This window comes from Triticum aestivum, chromosome 7D (genome assembly GCF_018294505.1).
Source record: "Triticum aestivum cultivar Chinese Spring chromosome 7D, IWGSC CS RefSeq v2.1, whole genome shotgun sequence".
Classification (NCBI taxonomy): domain Eukaryota; kingdom Viridiplantae; phylum Streptophyta; class Magnoliopsida; order Poales; family Poaceae; genus Triticum; species Triticum aestivum.
In genome coordinates this window covers 583,356,463-583,384,201 of record NC_057814.1, presented here as the reverse complement: position 1 = coordinate 583,384,201, position 27,739 = coordinate 583,356,463, and positions in this window count along the sequence as shown.

The window sequence follows — 27,739 nt, the reverse complement described above, 5'->3', positions numbered from 1 at the left end:
TGTTAGAAATAATTTTGTTATGCATGTTAGTAATTATTTAATGCTTTGTGTTTGCATTCTTAAATTGATAAAAATTTGTTAGAAAAATATTCTGTTAAATACTTGTTTAATCATATTACTTGTCTTACAGAATGTTTGAACCCAACTTAGTGATAAAGAAATTAAGAGTTGTTGATAATGATATCTTTTGGTCAAGCATATGAAAAATTTATCGGAGTTACTTTCTCGCGTAGGAAATTAATAAAACTTGTTGCAAAATATTTTGGTTAAGTTGTGAGTCATTTTGAGCAAGCAGAGTAATACGAGTTGTTGACATTTATGCTTGGTGTGCATATGGATGACGTCGGTCATTTTTATCAATATGTGATGCATGTGTTGTTTTGCATTTCATGGCATGCTATGACACCAGTCATTTTTAGTTTAAAGTTAATCCTGAATATAACTCAACTTGAATATACCGTTGACTGGGTCATGGTGCCGCTGAATCGAGTTTCTTTCCAGTGCAACCACATTTGCCTTGTGGGAAGGCCTTGATTAGGTCCATTGACACGGTCTCTGGTCGGTGCCTCCATCTAGGGAAGATTATGTCGTGTTTGCCCTGGCCCGGTAAGCACACATAATCTTGTGTGCTCATTGATGAGATTATGGTACCGAGTCCCCGAGTGGGAGTGTTTTGACCACGACGGTGGTCGGGGTGTCTTTGGTAGACACGGGGCCACCTAGGACCAGCCCGTTGGGGATTTGGGTCGGAGTGGCCGGGAGAGTGCTGTGGCAATGGAGGGGTTTTGTCGGAATGCCGTTGGTCCACCCGAATGGGAATGCGAGGCCATGGGTTCCGTGGTGTGGGTACAGTGTGCTACCTCTGCAGAGTGTATAATCTATTGATAGCCGCGTCCACGGTCACGGACACCTCGTACTAGGTCCCACCATGAGTCAACGTTTAATAAAAATTGCACACTAAGCTATGAACTTTGCATTGTCAATGAATGGCAGAAAGGCCATCGAGGTATTTGGGACCAAATGATGGTCGTGGTTGTGATCGCCGTAAGGATCACGAGTTGTTCTTGAGAAAGACCACTATGGTGGTGTGTTTGTGGTCCAGAGATGATCATAGTTGGTAAGCTGTCCTGAGGGACGTTCGGGCTTGATCACAGCATGTTGACATATAATGTTGCATTATTAATAATTGGTTAAATATCATGATATTGTTTGTCATTATGATTATGCTTGTTGTGAGCTTGCAAGTACATTCAATGTACTGACCTGGCGTGCCATGCCAGATTTCAGGAAAGTCTCGTTGGAAAGGAGCGCTGTTCGAGTCTAGATTGTGTCCACATCAGTGTCCCTGTGATATGGAGCTTCCGCTACGACGTTATTCCGCTGCCACGTAGTTGTTCGAGTCGAGGCCCCTTTATGTTCACTAAATAATGTACATATTGTTCCGCCGCACCGAGTGTGCCGTTGGCCTCGACCACTGTTGTAATATGAACTCTGTTCCGCTAGCATCAATAAAGTGGTTGTTTTCTATACCAATATGTTGTGTGTTGCCAGAAGACATGATCTCTGGGCTGGCAATGCAGGGTAAACTGGTCGCTCTGAGCCGGGGTGCCACAACGGTTGGTATCAGAGCCGCGCTGACTGTAGGCCACGCTAGACTACGACGTGTTAACTGGACGCTAGACACGAGTAAATGTGAGTGTCGGTAGCAGTTATAGCTGGTTGTTGCATTGTAGTCATTTGATTATTATTTTCATGCTAAACTGTTAATGGTTGTGAGTGTAGATGGCTCCGGTGCCGTATCCGTGCCAGTTGCAGTTGATGCTGTACATGTCACTGCACCTTCTCCACAATGTGTGGCGTCGGCTGTACCCTCACGGAGATGAACCAGTCTACCGTGTGTACCGGGAGCGTCTAGCAGACTCAGTGTATGAGTATCACGTACTGGTTACTCTGCGCACCAGTTCCGATTCCGGCTCTTACACTCGCACTTCTCGGAGCGGTTACGCCTCCACCGCTTCTTAGGCTGTCCAGTTTGCCGCATTTGAGGTCCTTGTCGAGCTTCGTTATACCGAGGTTCAAATGCAGCATCACCCAGGATTCTATTACTACCCATCTCTGCACGACAACGGTCGTGTCCATTTTCCTCTCGTTAACCCGGAGTCTGATAGTGTTGCTAGCCATCTTGCTCGCTATATATCACTGCTAGCTATCTGATGATCCACGAGCTGGCTCGAGAGCTGACTCGTGTCCGTACTGCTTTAGCCGCTACCTTGGTCACTACTAGATCCACCACTTCTGCATCCTCACTGGGATTTACCCCTTATGTCCCAGTTAGCTCTAGCTCCCCTATTTCGCCAGTTACTCCCCCGAGTAGCACAGGCGTTCCGGCCGTGAACCCTCTCAGTACTCCTGCCGAGTGGGTCTCACTTCTTGCTACTCCTGCAGCCCCGATGCTTCATCCTACCCCTGGCCCGAGGGAGAGCCCTCGAGGCAGCGTCGTCGTGTTACCTTTAACCCAGAGGTTTCCGTTAACCACATCAGTTCGGGATCTGAGACTGCTTCAGGGGAGGACACCGCAACACCAGCAGAGCAGTAGTGTCTTTGAGTATTCGCAGTCATCTAGATGGTGTACGGATGTAGTTGTACGAGTCATGATGCTTCATGTATGAGAGTAGTGGAACCAGTCAGGTTGTTAAATTTTCATGTATGAGTCTATGTATAATTATGATGGGACTTTAATCGCCGTATTCTCTTCGCTCTTTTGTCTTTTTCGAGAATTGTTGCTGGCTTTTCCCCAATTTTATTCTTGGATGTCTCTCATCTCGATTTCGTTGCCTTGGGAAAAATACTCAATAGGATGACGCGGGGAGGCGGCAGTAGCAACGTTCGTGAGGGAACTCCTGTTTGTCGTTCCGCATGACAGGCAGGATATTCTCCCGAGCCGTACGTTCAGCCACCACCTCCTCCGCCTGATCCTCCCTCCACCGAGCAAGTTCTGCATATGTTTGAAGAAAAAAAAGGAAGAATGATCTGATTGAAATATTGAGAAGTGTGCAAGCTATAGTTGGACAAAATGGAAATCAGAATGGTCATCACTCAAAGCTGTCAGATTTTCAGAGGACCAATCCACCCAATTTCAGTCAGGTTGTTGACCCATTGGATGCAGACGATTGGTTGCGCACCATGGAGAAAAAGCTTGAGATCGCCCGTACTGAAGGAAATGATAAAGTCCCATTTGCAACCCATTACCTTGAAGGCGCAGCTGCCATATGGTGGGAAAATACAAAAGCCATGTGGCCGATTGATGAGGGAGTCACCTGGGAAAAATTCAAGGATAAGTTCCGCAAATATCACATCCCTACTGGAGTTATGAAGGCCAAGCAGCGTGAATTTCTCGCGCTTGTCCAAGGAAATCAATCTGTGGTTGAGTATCTGCAAAAATTCAATCATCTGGCCCGTTACTCTCTGTATGACGTAGCCACCGAAGAAAGGAAGATGGACAGATTTCTTGGAGGTTTAAATCCGCAACTTCGGTGTGCTCTCAGTATGTTTGATTTCACGGATTTCCAAACTCTGGTAGACAAGCCATTCATTGCTGAACGGGAACACAAGCTTATATCAGATAATAGGCCTGTTAACGACAACAAGTGCAAGTTTGAGCCAAAGAAGGATGGGCAACCTATGCAAAAGGCTCGTACCTGGCAGCAGACTCAGGTGGAATACCGGCCAAATTGGCAGCAGAATGTTAACAAGACCACCACTCAAGTCAAGAATGTTGGGGCCAATCCAATGCATGAGGAGCGGCAGCGCAATAATTCTTGTTTCACTTGCGGGCAGCCCGGACATTATGCCAAACAGTGCCCCAAGAACCACAAGGTGAATGCGCTGAGCAGGCCACAAGTCAACTTTATGGAGTCAGGGCCAACCCAGCAAAACTTCACTGGGCACGTGAATCATATCTCCGCCGATGAATCCCAAGAGAAGCCAGAAGTCGTCATTGGTATGTTTTCTGTTAATGACATACCTGCAATAATTTTATTTGACTCTGGGGCTTCCCATTCTTTTATTTCTCGGAGTTTTGCCGCCCAAAACAATTTTCCTTGCACAATTTTGGGCAAAAATATGCTGGTACAAACCCCGGGATCTATAATCAAGAGCAATCTAGTCTGCCGTGATTAGGAGATCACAACGGGGTCCACTTTCCAACATCTCTGATAATCATTGAGTCTGAACAGTTGGATATTATATTGGGAATGAATTGGCTGACCAAATATCAAGTTTATATAAACTGCGCAACCCGAGAAGTCAATTTAACCAGCATGAATGGGCAGCTCACCAAATTCTATGCTCGCAAGCATATACCCAAGCCAGAACTAGTGTGCACTGCTGTGGTCGAATTGGAATTTATTCCTGTGGTTAGTGAGTACCCTGATGTGTTTCCAGAAGAACTGCCAGGCATGCCACCAGATCGGGAACTGGAATTTGCCATAGATCTTGTGCCCAGAACCGCACCATTATACAAGAAGTATTACCGGATGCCCTCATCAGAATTAGTGGAACTAAAGAAACAGCTTGACAAATTACTCCGGAAAGGTTATATTCGTCCCAGCTCTTCACCGTGGGGGTCACCTGCAATCTTCGTGGGTAAAAAGGATGGCAGTCTCCGTATGTGCATAGATTATCGCCAGCTGAATGAGGTCACCATCAAAAATAAATACCCACTGCCAAGGATTGATGATCTGTTCGATCAGCTCAGTGGGGCTAAAGTATTCTCAAAAATCGATTTACGGACCGGGTATCATCAGCTCAAGATTAAAAGGGAAGATATTCCTAAGACCGCATTCACTACACGATACGGTCTTTACGAATATACTGTGATGTCCTTTGGTCTCAACAATGCCCCTGCCTTCTTCATGCATATGATGAACAAGGTGTTCATGGACTTCCTCGACAAATTTGTGGTAGTCTTTATCGACGACATCCTCATTTACTCCAAGAGTGAAGAAGAGCATAAGGATCACCTCCGGGCAGTACTACAACGGCTCCGCAACCATCAGCTATACGCCAAGTTCAGTAAGTGCGAATTTTGGCTCAAGCAAGTTGGGTTTCTCGGGCATGTACTATCCGCCGAAGGCATAGCCGTGGACCCAAGCAAAGTAAAGGATGTGCTCGATTGGGTACCGCCCACGACTGTAACACAGATCCGGAGTTTCCTTGGATTAGCTGGATACTATCATCGTTTCATTGAAGGGTTTTCCAAAATTGCTAAACCTATGACGGAACTGCTCAAAAAGGATACAAAGTTTGAGTGGACCAAGGACTGTGAGAAGATTTTTTATGAGCTAAAGACGCGTCTGACAACCGCACCCGTATTGACTCTTCCAGACATTTATCGCAACTTCGACGTGTACTGCGATGCCTCCAGACAAGGTCTTGGTTGTGTATTGATGCAAGACGGCAAGGTAGTAGCCTATGCATCACGACAACTACGACCACATGAGGGAAATTATCCTACTCATGATTTGGAATTGGCTGCAGTGGTTCATGCATTAAAAATTTGGAGACACTATCTCATTGGAAAAAGGTGCCAAATTTTTACTGACCACGAAAGCCTCAAGTACATCTTCACTCAGCCAGATTTAAATCTCCGTCAGCGAAGATGGTTAGAGTTGGTCAAGGATTATGACCTTGGAATAAATTACCATCCGGGCAAGGCCAACGTCGTTGCCGATGCGCTCAGTCGAAAGCCCGTCAGCTTAAATGTCATGTTAAAATCATTGCCTACCGAACTTCAGGAGGAGATCGCTCAGCTCAACTTGGTCATCGTGGATGCTGGCCTCACTAATATTTTGGAAGTTACCCCCACACTTGAGATGGAAATCCGCAAGGCCCAGCCAAATGACGCCAAGCTACAAAAAGATGCAAGGCAGCCCCCAGATTTCTTCAAGGACAACTTCGGTACCCTCCGATTCCGTGGACGAATTTCTGTACCAAATCAACCGGACTTGAAGAGGAAAATCTTGTCAGAAGCACACGAATCCTCGTATTCCATTCATCCGGGAAGTACGAAAATGTATGAAGACCTTAAACAAATATTCTGGTGGATTGGGATGAAGAAAGACATTGCCTATTTTGTAGCCTGTTGCGACATATGCAACAAGGTGAAAGCAGAGCATCAGAAGCCAGCCGGACTTCTCCAACCACTGCCAGTTTTACAATGGAAATGGGATGATATTTGCATGGACTTCATCACCGGATTGCCTAGGACTCAGCGAGGCAAAGACGCAATCTGGGTTATAGTGGACACCCTAACCAAGGTTGCTCATTTCATCCCGGTCAGCACCAGATACAGAGCAAATGAACCGGCACAACTGTACGTATCCAGAATCGTCAGTCTGCATGGGGTACCCCGGACTATCACTTCCGACCGAGGTTCTTTGTTTACCTCCGCTTTCTGGTCCCGCCTCCATCAAGCCTTGGGGACATCACTAAAATATAGTACTGCTTATCACCCCCAGACGGACGGTCAGACAGAGCGAGTAAATCAAATACTTGAAGATATGTTGCGAGCCTGTGTGCTAGCCAACGGGGCGAACTGGGAAGATTGCTTGCCATATGCCGAGTTCTCGTATAACAACAGTTTCCAGACCAGTCTAAAGATGTCACCCTATGAAGCTCTATATGGTCGTAAGTGCCACACTCCTCTAAATTGATCTCAAGCTGGAGATAGCCATATCTTCGGAACCGATCTCATGATGGAAGCCGAGAAACAAGTCAGGGAAATCAGAGACCGACTGCAATTGGCCAAATCCCGTCAGAAGAGTTATTATGATGCAAAGCACCGGCAGGTCAGTTTTGAACCCGGAGAACATGTGTACCTCCGAGTCACTCCTATGAAAGGAGTTAAGCGGTTTCAGACTCGTGGAAAGCTGGCACCCAGATTCATTGGTCCATTCTCAATTATGTCTCGATTAGGTACGGTTGCATACCAACTGGAACTACCCCCGGAGTTGTCAGAAATACACAATGTGTTCCATGTTTCGCAATTGAGACGATGCATATCCCCGCCTGAGAAAAGGACTGCAATGGCTGAGATAGAATTGGCAAAGGATTTAACTTATGAAGAAAGACCGTCCAAAATTTTGGATCAAGTGGAAAGGGTCACTCGCAGCAAAGTCAGAATTTTTTTCAAAGTTCAGTGGGAGCATCACACCGAGTCAGAAGCAACTTGAGAGCAGGAAGAGTTCCTTAAGAGTCAGTATCCAGAGTGGTTTTCCCAAGCAACCGAATCTCGAGGACGAGATTCATTCTAAGTGGGGGAGGTTTGTGACAGCCTGGTTTCTGCCCTTTCTTATTTGCTTGAAATTTCATTTGAAAGTTTTCGAAACTTGGAGTTTCTAAATCTTTTCATTTGGACTTAAACACTTGGGCATCCTTGGCTTTCACCCAAGTGTTCACTTCTCTACCAAACCATCACTTCACTTCTGATCCACCACAAAATAACATTTGGAATATTTTTCTTAAATGAAAAATATTCATTTTCTCTCAAAAACCCTAAGCCAGATCTGTTTGCTTCAAGGCAACCCTAATTTTTATGGCTCAGAAAATTCTAAGATAATTCACAAATATTCTAGGGACCCTAGGGCATCTCCCTGAGCAAAAATATTTCATCACTTTTTGGAATATTTGCTACAGAAAATCTTTTCTGCTCTGGACAGAAATGGTGGTTTCTACAGCAACTACCATTTTACTTGCTCCATTTGACCTGAACTTTCTTGTGCATCTTTACCTTAGTAACTTATAACTAGCCTCCAAAGCACAGCCCCAAACTTCCAGCCATTTGACCACAGTAACATCACAAAGTTACTGACCAGAAACTTACCTGGCTTGTAAAATCTTCTCTACTGCACCTGGATCCAAACCAAACCGTGGTAAACTTCAAAACTACCACGAACAACATGCCACACATGATTTTTGGACGAAGGCTGGCCTGAGGAGAGAGTTTGCGCGGTGACCACGCGTGTCCATGATGCCAGGCATGCGTGTCGACGCGTTCTGGGTGACGCCGAGCGCTCTGTTCGAGCGTGCTCGCTTCCCCCGCCTGCCCACCCATGCCAAACCCCGCCACCATCATCGTCTCGATGTCCTTAACTCCTCCCTGGCACTCGCCGACGTCGGAGCTCGCCGCAGCGAGCACGGGCAAGGTCCGGCCAGCCCAACAGTGCGGAGCGCACTGTGCACGTCGCCATCCCCTTGATCCTGTGCTCGTCTCCGCTCGCCCACAGTGGCCGCGTGACCTCCGTCGCCTTCTCCCCCTCTCACTGACGCCGCTCGTCGCCGGGCGCCGTGGACAGGTGTCCACCGGCGGAGCCCGAAGCACCCTCGCCGCTTGCCTATAAATAGAGCCACCCCCAGCCTCCTCGAGCACCATCCAGCACTCACACACACCCCACGATCGAGTAGGAAGCCGTAGCCCGGCCGGGCAGGCCTCAGGTCGCCGTCCCCGAGCTCGAGCTCGCCGGCGATCACCTCTGGTCGCTGCGGTAGCTCCAGCCCCTCCCAGGCCTGGGCGACCCCTCCAAGGCCTCCGCCTCTCTCCGGTGAGGCCATCTCGCCCGCTTGGAGCCTCTGGAGTGACCTCTGCTCGCCGTCTTCCTCAACTCCGGCGACCTCCACGTTCTGCCTCCGCTTGCGAGCTAGTTTCCGACGCTGACCGACCACCCCTAGCCACGCTAGGGGTATGAGCAGGTGCGCCATCGTCCCCTCTCTCAATCCCTCCTTCTCGTTTGGGCCGAGGAGCCCTCATCGCCGGCGAGAGCTCCGGTGAAGCCGCGGCCCTCTCTGTTTCTCTCTCCCTCTTCCACCACCTGACTAGCGGGGCCCGCTAGTCAGCCACTCAGTACACGCGCGAAGCAGTACGAGTGGTGGCACCCCTGGGCTTTACGCCTTCGACGTCACCCCCAGCTGTTTCTTTTTATTCAAATTCATTTATATTCCAGAGAGCTTCAAACAATTTTAACTTTTTAATCATAAGTCCAAATGAGATGATTCTTTTTGCATTGTGTTCTTTGAAAGGAAATCTAACAGCTCACCAAAGATGAGATTTTTCTGAGCTGTTTAGAATTTTTGGTGAATTTCAGAAGTGTTCTTGATATTCTCCTTTTGTGTTTAAAATTATTTTCAGAAGGTGAGGCTTGTCTTGAGGATCACCAGGAGGCTTGTGAACCTCATCTGCACTAAGGCAAGCCACAGCAACATTTTTATGATGCCATTTCAATATTTGTGATTTTCTCACTTAAATGAAATGATTAACCCATGCATTTAAATAATTATTGAATTATTTGTATTCTGTTAAGTATTGGTCAGTTGTTATGCTTGATTTACAGAATAGTTGAAACAAGTTTAAGTGGGTAAAGCAAGTTAAAATTTATTTGAGGTGATGGTAGAAATTATTGTGTTATGCATGTTAGTAATTATTTAATGCTTTGTGTTTGCATTCTTAAATTGATAAAAATTTGTTAGAAAATATTCTGTTAAATACTTGTTTAATCATATTACTTGTCTTACAGAATGTTTGAACCCAACTTAGTGATAAAGAAATTAAGAGTTGTTGATAATGATATCTTTTGGTCAAGCATATGAAAAATTTATCGGAGTTACTTTCTCGCGTAGGAAATTAATAAAACTTGTTGCAAAATATTTTGGTTAAGTTGTGAGTCATTTTGAGCAAGTAGAGTAATACGAGTTGTTGATGTTTATGCTTGGTGTGCATATGGATGACGTCGGTCATTTTTATCAATATGTGATGCATGTGTTGTTTTGCATTTCATGGCATGCTATGACACCAGTCATTTTTAGTTTAAAGTTAATCCTGAATATAACTCAACTTGAATATACCGTTGACTGGGTCATGGTGCCGCTGAATCGAGTTTCTTTCCAGTGCAACCACATTTGCCTTGTGGGAAGGCCTTGATTCGGTCCATTGACACGGCCTCTGGTCGGTGCCTCCATCTAGGGAAGATTATGTCGTGTTTGCCCTGGCCCGGTAAGCGCACATAATCTTGTGTGCTCGTTGATGAGATTATGGTACCGAGTCCCCGAGTGGGAGTGTTTTGACCATGACGGTGGTCGGGGTGTCTTTGGTAGACACGGGGCCACCCAGGACCAGCCCGTTGGGGATTTGGGTCGGAGTGGCCGGGAGAATGCTGTGGCAATGGAGGGGTTTTGTCGGAATGCCGTTGGTCCACCCGAATGGGAATGCGAGGCCATGGGTTCCGTGGTGTGGGTACAGTGTGCTACCTCTGCAGAGTGTATAATCTATCGATAGCCGCGTCCACGGTCACGGACACCTCGTACTAGGTCCCACCATGAGTCAATGTTTAATAAAAATTGCACACTAAGCTATGAACTTTGCATTGTCAATGAATGGCAGAAAGGCCATCGAGGTATTTGGGACCAAATGATGGTCGTGGTTGTGATCGCCGTAAGGATCACGAGTTGTTCTTGAGAAAGACCACTATGGTGGTGTGTTTGTGGTCCAGAGATGATCATAGTTGGTAAGCTATCCTGAGGGACGTTCGGGCTTGATCACAGCATGTTGACATATAATGTTGCATTATTAATAATTGGTTAAATATCATGATATTGTTTGTCATTATGATTATGCTTGTTGTGACCTTGCAAGTACATTCAATGTAATGACCTGGCGTGTCATGCCAGATTTCAGGAAAGTCTCGTTGGAAAGGAGCGCTGTTCGAGTCTAGATCGTGTCCACATCAGTGTCCCTGTGATATGGAGCTTCTGCTACGACGTTATTCCGCTGCCACGTAGTTGTTCGAGTCGAGGCCCCTTTATGTTCACTAAATAATGTACATATTGTTCCGCCGCACCGAGAGTGCCGCTTGGCCTCGACCACTGTTGTAATATGAACTCTGTTCCGCTAGCATCAATAAAGCGGTTGTTTTCTGTACCAATATGTTGTGTGTTGCCAGAAGATATGATCTCTGGGCTGGCAATGCAGGGTAAACCGGTCGCTCTGAGCCGGGGTGCCACATTCATGCTATTATATTATCCATCTTGGATGTTTAATGGGCTTTACTATGCACTTTTATATTATTTTTGGGACTAACTTATTAACCCAAAGCCCAGTGCCAGTTTATATTTTTCTCCTTGTTTCAGTGTTTCGCAGAAAAGGAATATCAAATGGAGTCCAAACGGAATGAAACCTTCGGGAGAGTTATTTTTGGAACAGAAGCAATCCAGAAGACTTGGAGTGTACGTAAGGGAAGCAACGAGGCAGGGGGGCGCGCCCACCCCCCTGGGCGTGCCCTCCACCCTCATGGGCCCCTCGTGGCTTCCCTGACCGACTTCATTCGCCTATATATATCCATATACCCTAAAACCATCGGGGAACAGAATAGATCGGGAGTTCCGCCGCCGCAAGCCTCTGTAGCCACCGAATACCAATCTAGACCCGTTCCAGCACCCTGCCGGAGGGGGGGGGGATCCCTTTCCAGTGGCCATCTCATCATCCCGGCGCTCTCCATGACGAGGAGGGAGTAGTTCACCCTCGGGGCTGAGGGTATGTACCAGTAGTTATGTGTTTGATCTCTCTCTCTCTCTCTCTAGTTCTTGATTCGGCACGATCTTGATGTATCGCGAGCTTTGCTATTATAGTTGGATCTTATGATGTTTCTCCCCCTCTACTCTCTTGTAATGGATTGAGTTTTCCCTTTGAAGTTATCTTATCGGATTGAGTCTTTAAGGATTTTAGAACACTTGATTTATGTCTTGCATGTGCTTATCTGTGGTGACAATGGGATATCACGTGATCTACTTGATGTATGTTTTGGTGATCAACTTGCGGGTTCCGTGACCTCGTGAACTTATGCATAGGGGTTGGCACACATTTTCGTCTTGACTCTCCGGTAGAAACTTTGGGGCACTCTTTGAAGTACTTTGTGTTGGTTTGAATAGATGAATCTGAGATTGTGTGATGCATATCGTATAATCATACCCACGGATACTTGAGGTGACATTGGAGTATCTAGGTGACATTAGGGTTTTGGTTGGTTTGTGTCTTAAGGTGTTATTCTAGTACAAACTCTTGAATAGATCGATCCGAAAGAATAACTTTGAGGTGGTTTCGTACCCTACAGTAATCTCTTCGTTTGTTCTCCGCTATTAGTGACTTTGGAGTGACTCTTTGTTGCATGTTGAGGGATAGTTATATGATCCAGTTATGTTATTATTGTTGAGAGAACTTGCACTAGTGAAAGTATGAACCCTAGGCCTTGTTTCAACGCATTGCAATACTGTTTGTGCTCACTTTTATCATTAGTTACCTTGCTGGTTTTATATTTTCAGATTACAAATACTCATATCTATCATCCATATTGCACTTGTATCACCATCTCTTCGCCGAATAGTGCACCTATACAATTTACCATTGTATTGGGTTTGTTGGGGACACAAGCACTAGTAGAAAAAGGGGCTTTTAGCCCGGTTGGTAAGGCCCTTTAGTCCCGGTTTTTGAACCGGGACTAAAGGGTCGTTACTAATGCCTCTCCCCTTTAGTCCCGGTTCTTACACGAACCGGGACTAAAGGCCGCGGCCACGTGGAGCTCCACCTTTAGTCCCGGTTGGTAACACCAACCGGGACTAAAGGAAATTTTATGATTTTTTTGAATTTTTTTTGAAATTTTTTTGAATTTTTTTTTATTTTCAAATTTCTGAATTATTTTAACCTCTAATCTCTAATCATCACCCCTCATCACTGCTCAATTTATCCTCTAATCTCTAATTACCCCTCATCATTCCAAATCATCTAACTTCCCGAACGGTCACCCATCCTCCCACTCCCCCAGCTTGAGCACGCTTAACTTCCGGGTTCTATTCTCCCTCGTTTCCAAGTCTGCACTTGTTGTTTTCCTGACAATTGTAAGATGTCAATCCTATTAACCCTCAGGGATTTTGCTTGAGCATGAAGTGACACATTTCACTGTTTGAGTTTGAAACTATTGTTTTAAAAAACAATAATTATTTAGTAACACTAATATTTCTTGAATAATTAGTTTGACCATTGTTGACCACAGTTTGACCAGATTTGACCAAAATTCAAAATAACTGAAATAATTATTTAGTAACACTAATATTCTAGAATAATTAGTTTGACCATTGTTTGACCACAGTTTGACCAGATTTGACCACATTTTTTCCAAAAGAAAATTGAAACTATATATTTTTTCTGTTACTAGTGGCGCACCTAGCAAATGGTGCGCCACTAGTATGTTTGAATTTTTTTCGATTTTTTCCACTCTAGATCTTAAAAGCCCCATAAATTTTTTTCGGTTAGGTTTTGAGGATTTTGAAAATGTTTAACGAGGTTCCCCCGTTAAATTCGGATGTAACTTTTCGAGTAGATGATTTTTCATATAAAAAACTTTTTCATCCGAGTTCGTATGCAAAAGTTATGCCCATTTTACAAATTCCAGAGAGATTTTGCAAATAAAGTCGAAATTTATATTTGTAAATTTTCCCAACAACTAGACCACATATCACATGGGAAACTTATTTTATTTTATTTTATTTTTTTTGACATTTCCATCATTTTCTTTTGTTTTTTCTAAAACTGAAAAGGCGGTCCACCGGGGGGGGGGGGGTGTAGAGTTTGAAAATGGGACCTTTAGTACCGGTTCGTGCCATGAACTGGTACTAATGCCTCAAAGCCCATTAGTCCCGGTTGGTGGCACCAACCGGGACTAAAGGTCTAACCTTTAGTCCCGGTTGGTGCCACCAACCGGGACTAATGGGCATCGCACCCTTTAGTCCCGGTTTGTGGCACCAACCGGGACTAAAGGGCCCAGGTGAACCGGGACTAATGCCTTAGCCACACGAACCGGGACAAATGCTCACATTAGTCCCGCTTCGTGACTGAACCGGGACTAATGTGAATACTGCCCTATGACCAAAGCCCTGTTTTCTACTAGTGAAGAGACTCTTTGTTATTTGGTTGCAGGGTTGTTTGAGAGAGACCATCTTCAACCTACGCCTCCCACAGATTGATAAACCTTAGGTCATCCACTTGAGGGAAATTTGCTACTATCCTGCAAACCTCTGCACTTGGAGGCCCAACAACGTCTACAAGAAGAAGGTTGTGTAGTAGACATCACATGTCGAAAGTAGTACTAATCCAAACTTGATCAAGTTAGGATTACTATTACTTTCAACATGCACCACATGTTGCCTTCACTTCAATGTAAGCCATGTTTAGGCATAGTAGTAGAGTTGGTAAACCAAGCACGGAGATAAGAGAGGACACTTCTCTCTATTAGCTAGCTAACACCCTAAATTAACCCCCCAAAACCACCCCCTTAAAAAAACAAAAACCTCAGCTCCTGCCAGCTGCTGACGCGTCCGGTTGGTGCTACCAACCGGGACCAAAGGCCCTCCTGCCTGGGCTCGCCGCAGCAACCACGTGGAGGCCCATCTATCCCGGTTGGTGTAAGAACCGGGACTAAAGGTTTAGGGCTTTAGTACCGACCCTTTAGTCCCGGTTCCCCAACCGGGACAAATGGGCCTTACGAACCGGGACAAATGGCCCTTTTTCTACTAGTGTGAAAAGATCCCGCATTTTTGCTTTGATTGCGGTAGACTTGTGCATGGCAAAGGTGCGTCTGAGCCATCGGTGGATAAATCAAGTCAATGGGGCCTCTGGCTTAGGGCTTCACCAGGAAGAGGTTCTTCATCTCTAAAGGAGAACTCGCATGTGGGGGCGTCCAGCTCTTTTAGTGGTGGGGGCTCACGCTCGGAGGACAAGGAAAAATCACAATACAGTCATGCTTCGGTACGGGAACAACCTGTTAAGAGGAATTTAAACACATTTTTCTCACATACGACTAACTCTCGCACTGGCGGAGTGTCGTCGAATGAGCAGAGGGAGGTTAACAGCCTAACGAAGAGAGTAGCTAATATGGATGGCATGCACAGTAGTGACCTGAGGAGGAAGTTGGAGCAAAAAAAGGAACATGAGCTAAGGGCTGAGCTGACAAAAAGACAAGAGGCGGGGAGGAGTGGTTCTCCACGTCGGGACACTACAAAAAAATACACTTCCGTGATGATACGTGTTTGTCATAGTAGGTCATGTTTTCTGTCATGCATGTACATCCATGACAAATTTATGACAGAATGAAGATAGTCATACCTGTGCTGTCGTAGAAGTGTTCCATGACATTACCAAAATTATCATCACGGAAGTGTCCACTTCCATGACGATAAATCGCGTGTCATAGAAGTGCTTTCGTCAAGGGTGACCGGCACGTGGCATCCACCGTAACGGGACGCCATTAAGCTATCGGGTCCGGTTTTGGATCCGATAACCCGCTAACAGCCACGACCAATGTCGATTTTCCACGTGTAAAATTCTCATTGGCCGACGGAACCACGCGTCAGGTCCGCGTTGGCACAGGTGTCACTCATCCAACGGTCGAGATGGGCCTATGATATGTTGACACGTGGACGGGCCCAAAAGTGGCCCATAAAGTTTAAATGGGCCGGCCCAACTAAAGGCCCACAAGATTTAGCGGACCATAATGGGCCGGCCCAGCTAAAGGCCCACAAGATTTTGCAGACCATAATGGGCCGGCCCAGCTAAAGGCCCACAAGATTTAGCGGACCACAATGGGCCAGCCCAGCTAAAGGCCCACAAGATTTTGCAGACCATAATGGGCCGGCCCGTCAACGGCCCATACGGCTAGTGTCAAATCGGCCCGTCAACGGCCTATCCTAAACTTGTCATCATCGCGGCCCATGGTCACTTCTGGCCCGTTAACAGTCTGCTAAGTATATGGGCCGAATTACGGCCGGTGTATTTCCGGCCTGTTAAAGGTCCTGCTTCATTTGGGCCCATTTACAAGCCATTGAAACTTTCGGCCCATAAACGATCGTGAAGGATTTGGGTCATATTCAGCCATGTCTGACATTCGGCCTGTTAGAGGTCCACTATATATTTGGGCCACTTTCGGCCTGTTGTGATTTTCGGCCTGTTAACCTCAGACGAATCCATGGGCCATATGTGGCCCAACGTCACATCGGGCCCATTAACGACCCATATAAAAATGACGATAATCTAGCCCGACCGAACTTCCGGCCTATTAAAGGCCCGTGTATTAGGTCGGCGCATTTACGGCCCGTCCGAATTTCGGCCTGTGAAAGATCCGCATCGTAAATGGGCCACCATTTCGGCCTGCTAAGACCAGTGGGTTATTTGGCACAATCAGGGCCCAATCTCACTTTCGGTCTTTTAAAGGCCCATGTTTCTTATGGGCTTGATATATTTACACCTGTAAATGGCCTATTGTTACTGAGGGCCCAAATTATGTTTAAGCCTGTTAAAGGCCCACTATGGGCACAGGCCTACCAGAAAAATATGAAATCTTATGCTGATTTAGGCCCAGATATTTTTAGTGGGCTACATGCAAATTTCGGCCCATAATCGCTTTTAGCCCAATTGGAATGGGCCCAACGAATGTTGGCATGTTGGGCTCCTACGAAGCTTTCGGCCGAATACATTACTAAGATAAACCTACACTATACAAAAATAGCGTCATAATTATTGCAGCCTTTGGCAACATCATAAATGCTGTATCACAACAAAATAAATTCCAACCATACAACAAAAGGCCTATTGGCATAAAGTTTACAGTCCTTGCAGATAAAAGCACCATCAGATGTATAGAAGCACAGATCATTTGACCTGAGTGCTAATGTTTCAGGCTGTAGAATCTGATGGAGCAGCACGATCTTCACCTTTTTTCCGCCATTGCTCTTGAACAACGAAGCAAATGTCTGATAGTCTAGTTTCAAAACCATTCATATCTTGACGACATTAGTCAACCACTATTCTTGTTTCCAAAACGACGTCCATTAGGGATTGGACTTGTGTCTGGAGCATAGATATATCACTCTGTCTAGCAGGAAGATTTTGTTCAGTAGGCGATTTGGACGAGGTTACCTTGACAACCAACCCAGAATTACGCAGGAAGGTGCTTTTTGCACTGTTAGTGGAGAGATACTGACGCACTACAACAAGAGGTGACATTGTGCCTGTGGTAGCCTCGTGACCTTCAGGTGGTTGTGGCTGTTCAATCATTTGTTCCATAGCTTCCTGAAAGTTTGAACTTGTAGATTAGTGTACCAGATAAGTTACTAATGAGACAAAGCAAACAAAGTAGGTTACACGTTTATACATAACTTATTTTGGTGAACTACTGTAATACATTAGCATGTATTATAGTGCCAACTACATAATAAAATCACTTTCAGAACATATGTCCATGTAGCATGCCTACTGTAGTGTCTATTTCCTCACATTCGTTGACATCTAAGGATAAAGAGACATGGTTTAAAGTAGGATGAACATAGTATGACATCATTCATATCATGGGCAAATAGATATAAAACAAACATGCTATTTTATCATTGTGTGCGCACGTGAACATAACAACTAGAATACAGATCAAGACCAAAAGAATATCCTTCATCTCTTTTAAACCATGTAAGGTGAAATGATACATTAAGACAACTGTGTATAAAAGTGAACAGAGTAACTGACATTGGCTGCAAACCAAGTAGTTAAATGAACACATCACAATACCAATCAGTTCAAAGGTAGGAGGAGTAAGGACTTACAACAGCGGCTTGAACTGGTGTGCTCATGCCCTTTATCTTGCTGGTGTGGCAATCCTTGAAGATTTGCACTGCATTCGGTTCAGGTTCTTTTTGGTTCGCACAGGCTTTCTCCGTATTTGGAACAAGTCAATATAGATACGATAATATCGCACAGAAAAAAGAAGGAAGTAGCAGCTATTTACAAGAGCCTCGCAGTGTGCAATATAGCTACGAGATCCTGTTGTCTGTTGGAATTTCACTTTAGAACGGTTGGTCTTGTTCTTCAAACAGTTAGCTGATGATCCACAAGTATAGGGGATCTATCGTAGTCCTTTCGATAAGTAAGAGTGTCGAACCCAACGAGGAGCAGAAGGAATTGATAAGCGGTTTTCAGCAAGGTATTCTCTGCAAGTACTGAAATAAGTGGTAACAGATAGTTTTGTGATCGGATAATTTGTAACGAGCAACAAGTAGCAAAAGTAAATAAAGTGCAGCAAGGTGGCCCAATCCTTTTTGTAGCAAAGGACAAGCCTGGACAAACTCTTATATAGAGAAAAGCGCTCCCGAGGACACATGGGAATTATCGTCAAGCTAGTTTTCATCACGTTCATATGATTCGCGTTCGGTACTTTGATAATTTGATATGTGGGTGGACCGGTGCTTGGGTGCTGTTCTTACTTGAACAAGCATCCCACTTATGATTAACCTCTATTGCAAGCATCCGCAACTACAACAAAAGTATTAAGGTAAACCTAACCATAGCATGAAACATATGGATCCAAATCAGCCCCTTACGAAGCAACGCATAAACTAGGGTTTAAGCTTCTGTCACTCTAGCAACCCATCATCTACTTATTACTTCCCAATGCCTTCCTCTAGGCCCAAATAATGCTGAAGTGTTATGTAGTCGACGTTCACATAACACCACTAGAGGATAGACAACATACATCGCATCAAAATATCGAACGAATACCAAATTCACATGACTACTAATAGCAAGACTTCTCCCATGTCCTCAGGAACAAACGTAACACTACTCACAAAGCATATTCATGTTCATAATCGGAGGGGTATTAATATGCATATAGGATCTGAACATATGATCTTCCACCAAATAAACCAACTAGCATCAACTACAAGGAGTAATCAACACTACTAGCAACCTACTAGTACCAATCCCGGACTTGGAGACAAGAATTGGATACACGAGATGAACTAGGGTTTTGAGAGGAGATGGTGCTGGTGAAGATGTTGATGGAGATTGCCCTCTCCCGATGAGAGGAGCGTTGGTGATGACGATGGCGATGATTTCTCCCTCCCTGAGGGAAGTGTCCCCGGCAGAACAGCTCTGCCGGAGCCCTAGATTGGTTCCGCCAAGGTTCCGCCTCGTGGCGGCCGAGTCTCGTCCCGAAATGTTGCTTATGATTTTTTTCTCGACAAAAGACTTCATATAGCAGAAGATGGCCACCGGAGAGCCAACAGGGGGCCCACGAGGTAGGGGGGCGCGCCCTGGGGGGTAGGGCGCGCCCCCCACCCTTGTGGGCAGGTGGTGGCCCCCCCGACGTATTTCTTCCGCTCAGTATTTTTTATTATTTCCAAAAATAACTTTCGTGGAGTTTCAGGACTTTTGGAGTTGCGCAGAATAGGTCTCTAATATTTGCTCCTTTTCTAGCCCGGAATTCCAGCTGCCGGCATTCTCCCTCCTTATGTAAACCTTGCAAAATAAGAGAGAATAGACATAAGTATTGTGACAAAACGTGTAATAACAGCCCATAATGCAATAAATATCGATATAAAAGCATGATGCAAAATGGACGTATCAACTCCCCCAAGCTTAGACCTCGCTTGTCCTCAAGCGGAAGCCGATAACGATAAATATGTCCACATGTTTAGAGGTAGAGGTGTCGATAAAATAAAATACGGACATAAGGGCATCATGATTATTTTCATAACAGCAACATAGATGGATATTGTCATATGATTTCTTATGCTCAAGTAATAATCTATTCACAATGAAAAGTACGGATCAGAAACTTTATTAAAACAAACTATAATCTCAGTTATTGAAGCAATTGCAATTTATCATAACATCAGAAAGAGTATGTCAGAGCTTTCTAGCAAGTCCACATACTCAACTATCATTTAGTCTTTCATAATTGCTAACACTCACGCAATACTTGTGGTTACGGAGTTTTAGGCGGACACAGAGAAAGATAGGGGCTTATAGTTTCGCCTCCCAGCCTTTTACCTCAAGGGTAATGTCAACAATAATAACTCATGCTGACTTACATCCAATTAGATATATCTATCAGGATCTTTCCAACACCCTGTGCTTGCCAAAGGATAAAATGTAAAAAGGAAAGGTGAAGATCACCATGACTCTTGCATAAGGTAGAAGATAATAATAAAAGATAGGCCCTTCGCAGAGGGAAGCAGAGGTTGCCATGCGCTTTCAGGGTTGGATGCACAAAATCTTAATGCGAAAGAACGTCACTTTATATTGCCACTTGTGATATGAACCTTTATTATGCAGTCCGTCGCTTTTATTTCTTCCACATCACAAGATCGTATAAAGCTTATTTCCTCCACACCAATCAATCATACATATTTAGAGAGCAATTTTTATTGCTTGCACCGATGACAACTTACTTGAAGGATCTTACTCAATCCATAGGTAGATATGGTGGACTCTCATGGCAAAACTGGTTTAAGGGTTTTTTGGAAGCAAGAGTAGTATCTCTACTTGGTGCAAAGAATTTGGCTAGCATGAGGGGGAAAGGCAAGCTCAACATGTTGGATGATCCATGACAATATACTTTATCTCAGATATAAGAAAACATAACCCATTACGTTGTCTTCCTTGTCCGACATCAACTCTTTAGCATGTCATATTTTAATGAGTGCTCCCAATCATAAAAGATGTCCAAGATAGTATATTTATATGTGAAACCTCTCTTTCTTTATTACTTCCTATTAATTGCAACAATGACCAAAGCTATGTTTGCCAACTCCCAACAACTTTTAATCATCATACTCTTTCTATGTGAAGTCATTACTCTCAATAAGATCAATATGATCTCTTTATTTCTTTTTATTCTTTTTCTCTTATTCACTCAAGATCATGGCAAAATAATCAAGCCCTTGACTCAACAGTAATCTTCATTATATATAGCTCACGGACTCGATTACAAAGAGGGATCACAAAGCAAAACTCAAAACTAGATCATGCCATAAACTTTATTCTACTAGATCAAGATACTACTAATAGGATCGAACTAAGAAAAACGGTAAAGATAGGAGTGTGATGGTGATACGATACCGGGGCACCTCCCCCAAGCTTGGCAGTTGCCAAGGGGAGTGCCCATACCCATGTGATTATGTCTCCTTCTTTGTTGATGGTGATGTGATATTCTTGGCGATAATGCCCCTCAGGATACGATTCTCTTCCTCGAGCTTATTGAGTTGCTGTTTGAGATCCATTATCTCCTTACGAAGCTTCCTTGTAACGGCTAAAGCTCTTTGCACCCAAGGGTGTTGCATAGCTGCGGGAGAACAAGTAACACTTTTCTTCATATTTTCATAATAAAGAAATCTAACATTGGAAGGGATAACCGAGTTTGGAATAGTTGAGCTCTGTAGTTCCCCCATCGTGAACCCAGCTTGGAAGCGAGAAGTGACTTCTTGATCCTCCATGGCATCTATCCTCATCAAGTCAGCCTCCATCTCTTTCTCCATTGCTGGCCCAAAGTGGTCACCATCACTGTTTGCCCTTGGTTCCGATGCCGGATGAGACACTCGGCTCTCCCCGACTGACTCTTGAGAAGACATCTTGCTCTAATCTGCAACAGCAACAGCTCGAAATAAGAACAGGGGATAATTGCGTGATACGGGAGTCAAAACCTTCGGGAGATTATATAATGAATTTTTACCGACCAAAATACATATCGTGCAAGAAAGCGGAGTCCGGAGAGCACACGAGGTGCCCACGAGGTAGGGGGCGCGCCCAGTAGGGTAGGGCGCGCCCTCCACCCTCGTGGAGGCCTCGTGTCCTTCCCGGACTGCCTCTTATTTTTCTATTTTTCTAAATATTCCAAAACGGAGAAATATTGCCTTAAAAACTGTTTTGGAGTCGGTTTACTTACCGTACCACATACCTATTCCTTTTCGCAGTCTGAAACGTTCTGGAAAGTGTCCCTTATGTATTCCTCCGGGGTTACAGTTTCAATAACATTGGTTTCAACATTTATGAGATTACCTGAGATATAATGTTTGATTCTTTGACCGTTCACCACCTTCGGAACGATAGACCTCCTCGATAACGTAAGGGCCTTCCCATTTAGAGAGAAGTTTTCCTGCAAAAAATCTTAAACGAGAGTTGTATAGCAATACATAATCACCTACATTAAACTCACGCTTTTGTATCCTTTTGTCATGCCATCTTTTAACTTTTTCTTTAAACAACTTGGCATTTTCATAAGCTTAGGTTCTCCATTCATCAAGTGAGCTAATATCAAATAACCTCTTCTCACCGGCAAGTTTGAAATCATAGTTGAGCTCTTTAATAGCCCATTATGCCTTATGTTCTAGTTCGAGAGGTAAGTGACATGCTTTTTCATAAACCATTTTATACGGAGACATACCCATAGGATTTTTATATGCAGTCCTATAGGCCCATAATGCATCATCAAGTTTCTTGGACCAATTCTTTCTAGACCTATTGGCAGTCTTTTGCAAAATTAATTTGAGCTCTCTATTACTCAATTCTACTTGACCACTAGACTGTGGATGATAAGGAGATGCAATTCTATGATTAACATCATACTTAGCAAGCATTTTTCGGAAAGCACCATGAATAAAATGTGAACCACCATCAGTCATTAAATATCTAGGGACTCCAAACCTCGGAAAAATAACTTCTTTAAGCATTTTAATAGAAGTGTTATGATTAGCACTACTAGTTGGAATAGCTTCTACCCACTTAGTAACGTAATCAATAGCAACTAAAATATGTGTGTATCCATTAGAGGCAGGAAAAGATCCCATATAATCAAAGCCCCAAACATCAAATGGTTCAATAACGAGTGAATAGTTCATAGGCATTTCTTGACGTCTACTAATATTACCAATTCTTTGACATTCATCACAAGATAAGACAAACTTACGGGCATCCTTGAAGAGAGTAGGCCAATAAAAAACGGATTGTAATACCTTATGTGCAGTTCTATCTCCAGCGTGGTGTCCTCCATAAGCTTCGGAGTGACACTTGCGTAGGATCTGTTCCTGTTCATGCTCAGGTACACAACGTCTAATAACACCATCTACTCCTTCTTTATAAAGATGTGGGTCATCCCAAAAGTAATGTCTCAAATCATAGAAAAACTTTTTCTTTTGCTGGTATGTGAAACTAGGTGGTATAAATTTAGCAACAATGTAATTAGCATAATCAGCATACCATGGAGTACTACGAGAGGCATTTATGACATTTAATTGCTCATCAGGGAAGCTATCATCAATAGGTAGTGGGTCATCAAGAACATTTTCTAACCTAGACAAGTTGTCTGCAACGGGGTTCTCAGCTCCCTTTCTATCAACAATATGTAAATCAAATTCTTGTAGCAAGAGAACCCATCTAATAAGTCTAGGTTTAGTATCTTTCTTTTCCATAAGATATTTAATAGCAGCATGATCCGTGTGAATAGTTACTTTAGAATCAACAATATAAGGTCTGAACTTATCACAAGCGAATACAACTGCTAAGAATTCTTTTTCAGTAGTAGCATAATTTCTCTGAGCATTGTCTAGAGTTTTACTAGCATATTGAATAACATTTAATTTCTTATCAACTCTTTGCCCTAGAACAGCACCTACAGCATAATCACTAGCATCACACATAATTTCAAAGGGTAAATTCCAATCAGGTGGCCGAACGATAGGTGCAGAGATCAATGCTTTCTTAAGTATTTCAAATGCTTCTACACAATCATCATCAAAGACAAATGGTATATATTTTTGTAATAAATTAGTCAGAGGCCGGGAAATTTTTGAGAAGTCCTTAATGAACCTCCTATAAAATCCGGCGTGACCAAGGAAATTTCTTATACCTTTGATGTCCTTAGGACATGGCATCTTTTCAATAGCATCAACCTTGGCTTTATCAACTTCAATACCTCTTTCAGAGACTTTATGCCCCAAGACAATACCTTCATTAACCATAAAGTGGCACTTTTCCCAATTCAAGACAAGATTAGTTTCTTCACATCTCTGCAAAACTCGATCAAGGTTGCTCAAGCAATCATCAAAAGAGGATCCATAGACGGAGAAATCGTCCATGAAAACCTCACAAATCTTTTCACAAAAATCAGAGAATATAGCCATCATGCATCTTTCAAAGGTAGCAGGTGCATTACATAAACCAAAAGGCGTACGTCTATAAGAAAAAGTACCAAAAGGGCAAGTAAAAGTAGTCTTTGATTGATCATTGGCTGACACAGGTATTTGAGAGAAACCAGAATAACCATCTAGAAAGCAAAAATGTGTATGTTTGGATAATGTTTCTAGCATTTGATCAATAAAAGGTAAGGGGCAATGATCTTTCTTAGTAGCCTTATTTAATTTGCGGAAATCAATTACCATCCTATAACCTATAATAATTCGTTGCGGAATCAATTCATCTTTATCATTAGGAACGACGGTAATACCTCCCTTCTTAGGGACACAATGGACATGACTTACCCACTGACTATCAGCAACGAGATAAATTATACCTGCCTCAAGAAGCTTTAGTATTTCTTTTCTTACCACTTGTTTCATCTTAGGATTCAGCCATCGTTGATGATCACGAACTGGTTTGGCATCTTCTTCCAAATTTATTTTATGTTGACATAGAGTGGGACTAATGCCCTTAAGATCATCAAGAGTATATCCTATAGCAGCACGATGCTTCTTCAGAGTTTTCAATAATCTTTCTTCTTCATGCTCTGAAAGGTTAGCACTAATAATAACAGGATATATCTTCTTTTCATCAAGATAAGCATATTTAAGAGTATCAGGCAACGGTTTAAGCTCAAACACGGGATCACCCTTGGGTGGAGGAGGATCCCCTAGGATTTCAACATGCAAATTGTGTTTCAGGATAGGTTCCTGTTTAAAGAATACTTCATCTATTTCCCTTCTTTCATTCATAAACATATCATTTTCATGGTCTAGCAAATATTATTCTAAAGGATCACTAGGACGCACGGCAATGGAAGCAAGACCAATAATTTAATCCTTACTAGGTAATTCCTCCTCACAGTGTTGTCTACTAAATTTAGAGAAATTAAACTCATGAGACATATCACCTAGACCGATAGTAACGACACCCTTTTCGCAGTCTATCCTAGCATTAACTGTGTTCAAGAAGGGTCTACCAAATATAATGGGACAAAAACTATCTTGTGGGGAACCAAGAACAAGAAAATCAGCAGGATATTTAGTTTTCCCACACAAGACTTCAACATCTCTAACAATTCCAATGGGTGATATTGTATCTCTATTAGCAAGTTTGATGGTAACATCAATACCTTCTATCTCAGCAGGTGCAATTTCATGCATAATTTCTTTGTATAAATCATGAGGTATAGCACTAGCACTAGCACCCATATCACATAAGCCATGATAACAATGATATCCTATTTTAACAGAAATAATAGGCATGCCTACCACAGGTCTATGTTTATCTTTAGCACAAGGTTTGGCAATTCTAGCAGTTTCACCGCAGAAATAAATAACATGCCCATCAATATTATCAGCCAAGAGATCTTTAACAATAGCAATATTAGGTTCAACTTTAATCTGCTCAGGAGGTGTATAAGTTCTAATATTTCTTTTACGAACCACAGTTGAAGCTTTAGCATGATCCTTTATCCTAACAGGGAAAGGTGGTTTCTCAACATAAGAAGTAGGAACAACAGGATCATTATAAGTGATAGTATTTTCTTCAACTTTAATAGGTGCAGCTACTTTTACTTCTATGGGAGGATGATATTTAAACCACTTCTCCTTGGGGAGATCAACATAAGTAGCAAAAGATTCACAGAAAGAAGCTACTATCTCAGAGTCAAGTCCATATTTAGTGCTAAGTTTACGGAAAACATCGGTATCCATAAAAGATTTAACACAATCAAACTTAGGTGTCATACCTAACTCCTTACCTTCGTCGAGATCCCAATCTTCAGAGTTGCGTTTAATTCTATCCAATAAATTCCATTTGAATTCAATAGTCTTCATCATAAAAGAGCCAGCAGAAGAAGTATCGAGCATGGTGCGATTGTTGTCAGAAAGCCGAGCACAAAAACTTTGAATAATTATTTCTCTTGAGAGCTCATGATTGGGGCATGAATATAACATTGATTTAAGCCTCCCCCAATCTTGAGCGATGCTTTCTCCTTCGCGAGGCCAAAAATTATATATATAATTGCGATGACGATGAACAAGATGCATAGGATAAAATTTCGGATGAAATTCCAATTTCAATCGTTTGTAGTTCCATGATCCCGTATCGTCACATAGCCTATACCTTGTAGATGCATCTCCCTTCAAAGATAAAGGGAAGACCTTCCTCTTAGTAACATCATCGGGCACACCTGCAAGCTTAAGTAATCCACAAACTTCATCTACATAGATTAGGTGCTCATCAGGATGCTTTGTTCCATCTCCTGCAAAAGGATTAGCTAGCAGTTTTTCTAACATACCCGAAGGAACTTCAAAGGGAACATTTTCATTTTCATTTTCATTTTCAGTAGGTTGAGGAGCAACTCTTTGCTCTACAGGTCGGGGTGAAGATACCCCGAACAAGCCCCTCAGAGGATTACTTTCCATAGTAACAAGTGACAGTAAATTTCAGCACACTATATAAATTTTTCCTTACCAAATTCCACCTACCAAAGGCGCTTCACTCCCCGACAACGGCGCCAGAAAAGAGTCTTGATGACCCACAAGTATAGGGGATCTATCGTAGTCCTTTCGATAAGTAAGAGTGTCGAACCCAACGAGGAGCAGAAGGAAATGATAAGCGGTTTTCAGCAAGGTATTCTCTGCAAGTACTGAAATAAGTGGTAACAGATAGTTTTGTGATAGGATAATTTGTAACGAGAAACAAGTAACAAAAGTAAATAAAGTGAAGCAAGGTGGCCCAATCCTTTTTGTAGCAAAGGACAAGCCTGGAAAAACTCTTATATAGAGAAAAGCGCTCCCGAGGACACATGGGAATTATCGTCAAGCTAGTTTTCATCACGTTCATATGATTCGCGTTCGGTACTTTGATAATTTGATATGTGGGTGGACCGGTGCTTGGGTGCTGTTCTTACTTGAACAAGCATCCCACTTATGATTAACCTCTATTGCAAGCATCCGCAACTACAACAAAAGTATTAAGGTAAACCTAACCATAGCATGAAACATATGGATCCAAATCAGCCCCTTACGAAGCAACGCATAAACTAGGGTTTAAGCTTCTGTCACTCTAGCAACCCATCATCTACTTATTACTTCCCAATGCCTTCCTCTAGGCCCAAATAATGCTGAAGTGTTATGTAGTCGACGTTCACATAACACCACTAGAGGATAGACAACATACATCACATCAAAATATCAAACGAATACCAAATTCACATGACTACTAATAGCAAGACTTCTCCCATGTCCTCAGGAACAAACGTAACTACTCACAAAGCATATTCATGTTCATAATCAGAGGGGTATTAATATGCATATAGGATCTGAACATATGATCTTCCACCAAATAAACCAACTAGCATCAACTACAAGGACTAATCAACACTACTAGCAACCTACTAGTACCAATCCCTGACTTGGAGACAAGAATTGGATACAAGAGATGAACTAGGGTTTGGAGAGGAGATGGTGCTGGTGAAGATGTTGATGGAGATTGCCCTCTCCTGATGAGAGGAGCGTTGGTGATGACGATGGCGATGATTTCCCCCTCCTGGAGGGAAGTGTCCCCGGCAGAACAGCTCTGCCGGAGCCCTAGATTGGTTCCGCCTCATGGCGGCGGAGTCTCGTCCTGAAAGGT